At 35.9% G+C, this 9,737-nt stretch overlaps 1 long non-coding RNA gene across 9 annotated transcripts in view; it reads left to right on the top strand.

The window, feature by feature from the left end:
• The window catches only part of LOC107195316, a 173,908-nt gene that overhangs the window by 145,332 nt on the left and 18,839 nt on the right, over window positions 1–9,737 (top strand). The window contains exon 7 of one of the 9 annotated variants that reach the window (XR_003044774.1): window positions 3,042–3,386. The exons of the other annotated variants lie outside the window; for them this stretch is intronic. This is a non-coding gene — a long non-coding RNA (uncharacterized LOC107195316). Of the gene's footprint in view, window positions 1–3,041; window positions 3,387–9,737 lie in introns of those variants that run through there. 9 annotated transcript variants of the gene reach the window in all.

Here is a 9,737-nt window from a genome sequence, read left to right as displayed (position 1 = left end):
CTAACTTTGTTCTGCTTTCTCAAGATTGCTGTGCCTATTCACGATTTTTTACAGCTCCATATAAATTTTAGGATTATTTGTTCGAGCTCTCTGAAAAATGCCATTGGTATTTTGATAGGGATTGCATTGAATCTATAGGATTGCTTTGGATAGTATGGCCATTTTAACGATGTTGATTCTTCCTACTCATGAACATGGTATATGTTTACATTCATTTGTATCTTCTTCAATTTCTTTTTTCAATGACTTATAATTTTCTGAAAACAGGTTTTTTACTGCCTTGGTTAATTTGATTCTCAAGTATTTTATACTCTTTGATGCAATCATAAATGGGATTGTTTTCTTAATTTCTCTTTTTGAAAATTCATCATCAGTGTATAAAAATGCCACTGATTTCTGAATATTAATTTTGTATCCTGCTACTTTACCAAATTCATTGTTCAATTCTAACAGTTGTTTTTTTTTTTTTCTTGGTAAAATCTTTAGGGTTCTCTCTATATAATATCATGTCACTGGCAAATAATGAGTTTTACTTTTTCCTTTCCAATTCGGATACTTTTTATGTCTCTTTCTTGTCTTATTGCTATGGCCAAGACTTCCAATACAATGTTGAAGAGGAGTGGTGAAAGTGGAAATCCTTGTCTTGTTCCTGATCTTAAGAAAACGCTTTTAGCCTTTCCCCACTGAGTATGAAACTGTAGATTTGTTATATATGGCCTTTATTATGTTGAGGTATGTTCCCTTTATTCCCACTTTGCTGAGAGTTTTTATCATAAATGGATGCTGGATTTTGTTGAATGCTTTTTTCTGCCTCTATTGATTTGATCATATGGTTTTTACCTTTTGATTTGTTAATGTGGTATATCACATTAATTGATTTGCGGATCTTGTACCAACATCGTATCCCAGGAATAATGCCAACTTGATCATGATGTATGATCTTTTTAATGTACTGCTGAATTCGGTTTGCTAATATTTTGTTGAGGATTTTTGCATCAATGTTCATAAGAAATATCAGCCTATAGTTTTCTTTTTTGTAATGTCTTTGCCTGGTTTTGGAATCCAGGCAATGGTGGCCTCATAAAAGGAGTTAGAAAGCCTTCTCTCTTCTTGAATTTTTGGAATAGTTTGAGAAGAATAGGTGATAATTCTTCTTTGAATGTTTGGTAAAGTTCACCCATGAAGCCATCTGGTCCAGGACTTCTGTTTTTTTGGGAGGTTTTTGATTACTGATTCAATTTCATTGGTTGTAATCGGTCGATTCAGATTTTCTATTTATTCCTGACTCAGTCTTGGGAGATTGTATGTTTCTAGGAATGTGTTCATTTCTTCCAGATTGTCCCATTTTTTTGGCATATATTTGCTCGTAGTATTTTCTTATGATCCTTTGTATTTCTGTGGAGTCTAAAGTTAGTTCTGATTTTATTTATTTTAGCCTTCTCCCTTTTTTTCTTTGATGAGTTTTGCTAAAGGTCTGTCAATTTCGTTTATCTTTTCAAAGAACGAACTCTTGGTTTCATTACTCTTTTGTATTGTTTTCCTAGACTCTGTTTCATTTATTTTCACCTTGATCTTTATTATTTCCTTCCTTCTACTCACTTTGGGCTTTGTTGGTTGTTCTTTTTCTAGTTATTTTAAGTGTAAGGTTAGATTGCGTATTTGAGCTTTTTCTTGTTTCTTGAGTTAGGCCTGTCTTGCTATGAATTTTCCTCTTAGCACTGCTTTCACTGTGTCCCATAGATTTTGAGTTGTTGTGTTTACATTTTCATTTGTCTCTAGGTATCTTTTGATTTCTTCCTTGATTTCATTGATAACCCCATTCATTATTTAGTAGCATGTTATTTAGCCTTTATGTGTTTGTGTATTTTCCAGTTTTTTCTTCTAGTCGATTTCTAGTTTCATACCGTTGTGATTGGTTTGCTAATATTTTTTAAAACCTTTACATCTATACTCATCAAGGATATTGGCATGTAGTTTCTTTTCTTATAGTGTCCTTGTCTGGCTTCAATATCAGGGTAATACTGACCTTCTAAAATGAGTCGAAGAGTGTCTCTTTCTCTTAAATTTTTTGGAAAAGTTTGAGAAGTATTTATATTAATTCTTCTTTAAATGTTTGGTTGAATTCAACAGTAAAGCCATGTTTTGTGAGCTTTAGTTTGTTGGGAGGTTTTTGACTACTGATTCAATCTCCTTACTCATTTTTGATGTATTTCTTCACAATTCATTGTTGGTAAGCTGTATATTTCTATGAATTTATTTATTTCTTCTAGATTATTCAATTAGTTGATGTATAATTTTTCACAGTAGTGTTTTAATGATCCTTTGTATTTATGTGGTATCAGTTTTAACATCTTCCATTTCTGATTTTGAGTCCTCCTTATTTTTTTCTTGGTGAGTCTAGCTAAAGGCCTGTCAATTTTCTTTTCAAAGAACCAGTTGTATTATATATATATATGAGTCTTTTTTTCTGAAGTCTGTGAACCAGATATAGTTTCTTTGCTGATACCTTCGATGATGATTTTTACCAGGCAAAATAGCCAGAATTATGACAAGCAGCTGACCCAAAAGACTCTGAAAGTATGTGCTCCCTCAGTGAGCCAAGAACTTATGAGCACATTTTCCTCTACTACCTTCCTCCAGTAACACCCTTAAACATAGGTAACCTGTGTCCTGCTCCTTAAAAGGACCTGCTTTGGCTTTTGTCTTTCCTAGCCTCTCCCCATGTGATAAGGATTCCATAAATCCAAGGAGATGTACCCATTCAGATGCTGTGATCCTTCTTCCAGAGCATGTTCTAGGTAGCTGAGGCACTGAGATTCCCTTCCAGATCATGTTCTAGGTAGCTGAGGCACTGAGATTCCCTTCCTAGATGACCCCAAGCTGCTTTCCAGGACCCGTGTAGTCCTCCTCCCTGGGTCTGTCTTCTCAAAGGCAGATATACCACAGGCATGCCTCCCCTGATAGTAGTGCTATGGATGGAGGTAGGGCATGGAATCTGAAATGTCTTGTGTTCACATAGATATGTGCATGTTTCCTCACAGTGCATAACTGCTTTGGAGATGATGAAAGAGAGACTGTCCACAGGACTGGGGCCTCTTGGTCCTTTTATCCACAACCCCAGAAAAATTAGAGATGGATTCATTTTCCTCCACCCCAAGCCGAAAGTTGCATTCCTGGAATTTAGGCCTACATGTAAGAATCTTATCTAAACCTCTCGTCTTGCTTCTTTCTGATCGTAAGTTAATAGATTGGGTCATAAGGTCATTCACAGTGTCAGAGATGAGTGAGCTCTTAGCCAAGATGAATATGGCCCTAGTAAGAGACCCCAGGAAAGCCAAGTGCAATCTTGAGCAACATTGATTGGAATGAGCTATAGCCAAGCTCCTACCTCAGTGAAAGTTGCTTTCTTGAGCATCTTTACACTAGGCTCTCAAACATCTGTTTTTTTTTTCTTTTTTAACTCATCAAGGGCAGGGACTGTGTTCTAGTTTATGTTAGGTCCATTTCCTTTAGAATCAAGTCTGACTCTCAGCAGACACACAATAAATGTTTGTTGGACCCTACTGACTCTCCCTCAAAACTACAAAGTAGTACATTATCACTCTTATCTTAGCAGAAAAGAACAGGTCTCCTAGCTCTTAGGTCAAATAAAACAGAAGCTGTAGCCACAGTAAAAGAACCACAGATGTCATTCCTAAAGCAATTGTCAATGGTAACAGGAATTTGACAGAATATATGAAAGGAAAACCAATCTTTATCCCAATATTACTAGATATTAGCAATGGCTAAAGCTACAGCAATACATTCAAGGAGGACTCTACAAAGTTTTTAATTTAGCTGCAGTGCTCAAATTTTAGGGCTCATCAGAATAACCTCAGGAGCTTTTTAAAAACATATTCCTGAGCTTTTCCCCCAGAGTATCTGATTCAGTAGCCTGGGATGAGACCTTAACTTCTGCATTTCTAACAAGTTCCCCAGTGATGTCAATAGTGCTGGTCTGGGCACCACACTTTGGGTATCATTGCTTTAAGCAAAAGAAGAAAAGTGCTTAAATTAGCAGTAAAGGCCTTAACACAAGCCAATGTGAGATACAGAGAGTTTGGTAGATAACCTCAAACCAAGATCATGAGACAAAAAGAGAATCTAGGTTAAACAAATCAGAGACATTAAAAAAGGCTCCCAGTGGTGAAAGACCAGAGAATCTGAGATTCAAAAAGGATAGTAATTGCAATTGCAATCCATCAAATGTGTTTAAATCCATAAGTTGTTATTATTTAAAAAAAATGAACTTGGCACCATCAGGAGATAATAAAGAGAAAACAATAAAGCAATTTTCCTGCTTTTCCAACATGAACTCTCTCACTGAGTAACAATTATAAATGAGAGATAATGTCCACTTATAAAAATATTTCAACTAATTAAATAAGAAACAATAGAATTAGAAAAATCACCAATTTACAGCTTCCCAGTGAAGTTGTGGATCCAGGCATTGAATATCGACAGTTGCTAATATCACAAAAAGAGAAACCATCAGATGTTATGAAACCTTACCAATGAAAGAATAGAACATCACCTATATATGTCATCTTTCCAAAGAGATGAAACATGATTCTGATTAAGCTTTTGGATCCAATTGCCAATTTGCAGGAATATTGAGGACAGAGAAATAGGCTAAACTGCTTTATGATTACACCTGCAATCAACAAAATTCAAGCTGTGGGAAATTCTACAGGTCAACACTCTGAGTTCCTCAACAGATAAATAATGATAAAAAAGAGATAGAAAAGAAAACTGTCATTTAAGAGACTTCAGCTTTTTAATGAACAAGATTAAATTAAAGTATATAGAAATGCACCTTTGGGTGACAAAACTATAAAAAAAAGCAAGTCAGGTTAGTGGTTATTTGGGGGGAGGGAAGGGTTGGGATTAGGGACAGGGAATTGAGAAGCTTCTAAGATGGCTAGCAAAGTTTACTTTCTTGACCTGGGTGGTGGTTACAAGGTACAAGGGCACAACTCCATTGTATGGTGGGATTATTTTGTATCTATGTTTTATTTTACAATAAAATGTTTTTAAAAATCAATCAGTTGGTATTGTAGACAAAAGAGTGAATTATTTAAGAGATATATTCCATGTGAATATGCTTACTTTAGAGGAACTACGATGCCTAACTATCTATATTTTTTACAGACCTATGTCTATCTTCTCTTATGAGGTAGATGATAGAAGATAAGGTTGGAGGTAGTGGAAAAGGGTGAATGGAAACCATTTAGGCTGAGCAAAGGCTTTCTTTCAGTTTAGAGCACTGTGAAAGCTACTGACAAAGTTAGAGCAAAGAATTCCAACTTAATCTTATATATTTGGAAGTAAATAATAAATAAATAAGACTTCAAAAGATTATAGAGAGTTGTAAAAGCAAAACAAACTCTCAGGATTGTTCTTCCAATTTGAGAAGAAATATGTTGAATCTTGTTTCTAGTTACTATATTGTTCACTAGGAATGAGGATCCTTTGTTGAGCCCCACTCAACACCCACTTTGGGACTGCTGATTTGCTTCTGTGGTTTTGAAGATCTAGGAGTTTATCTGACTTTTTGTGCTGCCCAACCAGTTCAAGACAAGTGTATCAGTCCCTTGGTCTGATGGGCTCTAAATCTGTGATATTCAAAAGCATACCCATAGCACTTAGCATAGTCCAGACCCATCACAGAAGCTTAGAGTCTGTCAGTCTGAAATGATTGCCCCTCACATTGGCCTTGTTTCTACTTTTCATAGAAGTTACTCTTAGAAATATTGTCAAAATTATGTTTATACAATTATACTATATAATTCATGTTCTAAAAACATCTAGGTCTATAGCAAAATGGTAATAACTAAGTATTTAATAATAAAAATAAAATAAAACTGAAATCCCCAACATAAAATATGATACCCATTCATATGTATGATCTTTTCTGAAAGTACAGGAATAAATGCTTCAATAATTATAGCTAATGCTTAATGAAAGGCCAATATGTGGCCAGTAAGTGCCTAAGACATTTTTCATATACAAACCTACTTAACCCTAATCACAGGCCTGTAAGGAAGTGACTATTATTTTCCATGTTTCACAGGTGAAGAAACTGAGACACAGAGAAGATATATAAGCTGTCCAAGGGCCACCCTTTTTCGTGGTCTCTTTGTCTATCTAACACCTACCTTTTGTGGTTATCCTCCTCAATACCTCTCTACAAATACACACTAGGTTAGGACTCTGTAATTTGAACTTACCTAACATACATGCTGCCCCTCAGTTGGTGTGATTGCTCGTTTCTTTATGAGTATTTCCTGCTAAATTGTAAGCTCTGTGAGGTCAGGGACCTCAACTATCTAACTTATCACTGTCTCTCCAATATAGAGCCCTGTGTTTTGATAAGTAGTAGGCACTTCATAAATATGTATTAGATTCTGCTTATTGTTAACAATGGGTTTTTAAGACCTAGGCCACAAATGTTACAATCATATAACAAGAGTTTAGTCATGTCAAACCTACATCGCCAATTTGTTTCTGTCCAGATTCTACAATCAAGACTAAGACAGAGCAGCTTGGGAGTCCTGGGATGGTGTGGTAAGAGTTGGTATAGGAATACAAATAAGAAAATACAATATAAGGCAGAATAAAATAATCACTATGCAGTAGCTCCCCTGCCTACAACCTTATCCACAGTTTCATTTTCCACAGTTTCATTTACCCACAATCAACTGCAGTCCAAAAATTTTAAATGAAAAATTCCAGATATAAATAATTGTGTGCTGTTCTGAGTAGTGTAATGAAATCTCATGCCATCCTGCTCTGTCCCACTAAGGACGTGAATCATTTTGTTCACACTATATATGCTACCCACCCATTAGTCACATAGCAATCTTGGTTATCAGAGTGATTGTTGTGGTATCTCAGTGCTTGTGCTCAAGTAACCATTATTTTACTTGATAATAACCCCAAAGTCTAAGAGTAGTAATGCTGGCAATTTGGATATGCCAAAAAGAAGTCATTCAGTGCTACCTTTAAGTGAAAATATATGTATGTATAGGAATAAACATAATATACATAGGGTTAGGTACTACTTGCTGTTTCAGGCATTTAGTGGGGGTCTTAGAATATATTGATAAAGGGGACTACTGAAATTTTCTTCTGTGTCAGAGGAGGAGGAGTGAGTAGGAGTAGGAAATCATATACATTGGAATAGTGACATAAAAAATGAACATAAAAGAATGGAGAAGATTTTGCTGAGAAAAATATGGTGGAAATTGCAATTTAGAGAGGACTAGCATAAACCAGGGCTTGCAAACAAGATAAAGCACAACTTGTGCAGGGATGGTGGAAGGCTTCATAAATAGAAATGTAACTGAATTTCAAATGCTGTAACATTTTTACTTAGCATCTCAGTACAAGGCAATATTCAAAGATGCAGATGGAATGTAGATTAATGTGCACAGGTACTCATTGTAGATACCAATTCTGGGTGAACTACATCAAGTGGATTCTGGTGTTCTCAAAACCATTCCTGGTTTTACCATGAAAAACTCGTGCCAACATTTCTAACATCCTTCTCCATAAGAGACATAACCTCATAAAAGAACTTGAACAATTTCTTCGGTGGAGCAGATATATTTAGTCTGAGGAATGTATGAATATCAGACAATCTTGGCCCACCACCATGCAACCCTGGACTCATCGACTCCCTTTGGAGTCTATTTTTCTTTGACTGTGGTTTGACCTCCCATGGATAGCAGCCTACAGGAAGAGAACATACTTGTCAGGGAGGCTTAATAATCTCCATCCCTATGATTCTGATTTTCAAAAGTACATTAATAAGAATAGTGGGAAGCTATCAAAAAGATACAGAACCCAGCTTGGAAAAGCTCCCATACTATGGTAAGGAGAGCTCTACAATGGAAGCTAGTGTCATCTGCCTAGCAGCTCATAACTGCATTATCTTAAATATATTCCATAATTTCTGAGACTCAATATCCTTTTCTGTAAAATGAGAGTAATTGTACCTGACTGCTAGGGTTTAAATCTGTCTTCCCCAAATTCATATGTTGAAATCCTAATGCCCAGTTTGATGGTATTAGAATGTGGGCCTTTGGGAGGTGCTTAGGTCATGAGAGTGGAGCCCTCATTAATGAGAGTACTGCCTTATAAAAGAGGCTCCACAGAAGTCCCTAGCCTCTTCCACAATGTGAGAACACAGCAAAAGGAGTTGGCTATGAACTAGGAAGGGCTCTCATTGGAATGTGACCATGCTGGTGCCTTGATGTTTGACCTCCCAGCCTGAGAACTGTGAAAAATAAATCTCTATAGTTTATAAGCTACCCAGTCAGTGATATTTTGTTATAGCAGACTGAGAGATTAAGGCACTGATTTATAGAGCAGTTATGAAAATTAAATGGAGATATTTCATGCCGAAGATACTGCAATTTCTTTTATGCTTCCCAGGTTCAGTTGGAAGGAATTTGGGGGGCTAGAACAGGAAGGGGTAGTGGCCAGATTCTTGAGATGGGCTTGGCCATTGCAAAAGAAACTCTTCTGACTATACAGATGCCCCAAGAAATGTTGTAGTCTGAATTTTTCTAGTTAGAGGATGTATTCATTTTCCAGGGTTGCTATTATAAAGTACAACAAACTAGGTGGCTTAGAATAATATAAATTTATTGTCTGGAAGTTCTAGAGGCCAGAATTCCAAAATCAAGGTATTGACAGGGCCATCTTCTCTCTGAAGTCTCTAGGAAAGTATCCGTTCCAAGTTTTTCTCCTGGCTTCTGATTACCTCAGGCATTCTTTGACTTATAGATGGCTATTTTCTCCCTGTGTCTCTTTACATTGTCTTTCTTCTGTGCGTGTCTGTCTCTCTGTTGAAATATCTCCTTTTTATAAGGACACTAATCATATTGGATTAGGACTCACCCTAATGACTTCTTTTTTAACTTGACTACAACTGCAAAGACCTAATTTCCAAATAAGGTCACATTCAGAGGTACTGAGGATTAGGACTTCAACATATCTTTTTCTTTTTTGGAGGAGGGACACAATTCAATCTACAACAGAAGGGAAATTGCAAAGTCAAGTCTGATCCAGGTGGCCGAATATTTAAGGCATTTGTAAGTCTGTTCTACATGTGAGAAAAGGTAAGGAGAGGCACAAAAGCAATAGGAAGATTGCTACACAGAAGATTCCTGCAGTCAAGTCCAATGTGGTGGATTGAAAATGGCCACAAATTCTTTGACACTTCTCTCATTGAAATGTGATGTCTATATCCCCTCTGCTGAATCTAAGCCGCATTTTGATTGCTTTGACCAGTAGCATATGACACCTAGATTTTAAGAGGACTGACAGTTTTAAAGAACTATAACTTGTTGCATTTTGGTGTAGTATCAAAGAAGAATATTTACAGTTATCTAAAACGGCTGTTAAAACATTCCGTCCCTTTTTCAAATCCATGTATGTGTGAGTTCGATTTCCTTTATGTCTTCTATTAAAACATATCGCAACAGCTAGAATGCAGAAGCAGATATGAAAATCCAGTTGTTTTTCTATTGCCAGATAATAGAGATTTAAAAATGCAAAAAAGACACTCTTCTCATTAATTTTCTTGCTTTCAAAAACAATATTTATTTTTCATAAAATATTTTACTTATGTTAAAATGTAATAACTTTATTAGTATTATTTAAAAATTATTTATAAATAAATATTTAAA

This window comes from Pteropus alecto, unplaced genomic scaffold (genome assembly GCF_000325575.1).
Source record: "Pteropus alecto unplaced genomic scaffold, ASM32557v1 scaffold392, whole genome shotgun sequence".
Lineage (NCBI taxonomy): Eukaryota > Metazoa > Chordata > Mammalia > Chiroptera > Pteropodidae > Pteropus > Pteropus alecto.
Note: the sequence above shows the minus strand (reverse complement) of the source record. Positions and strands in the feature narration are given on the sequence as shown.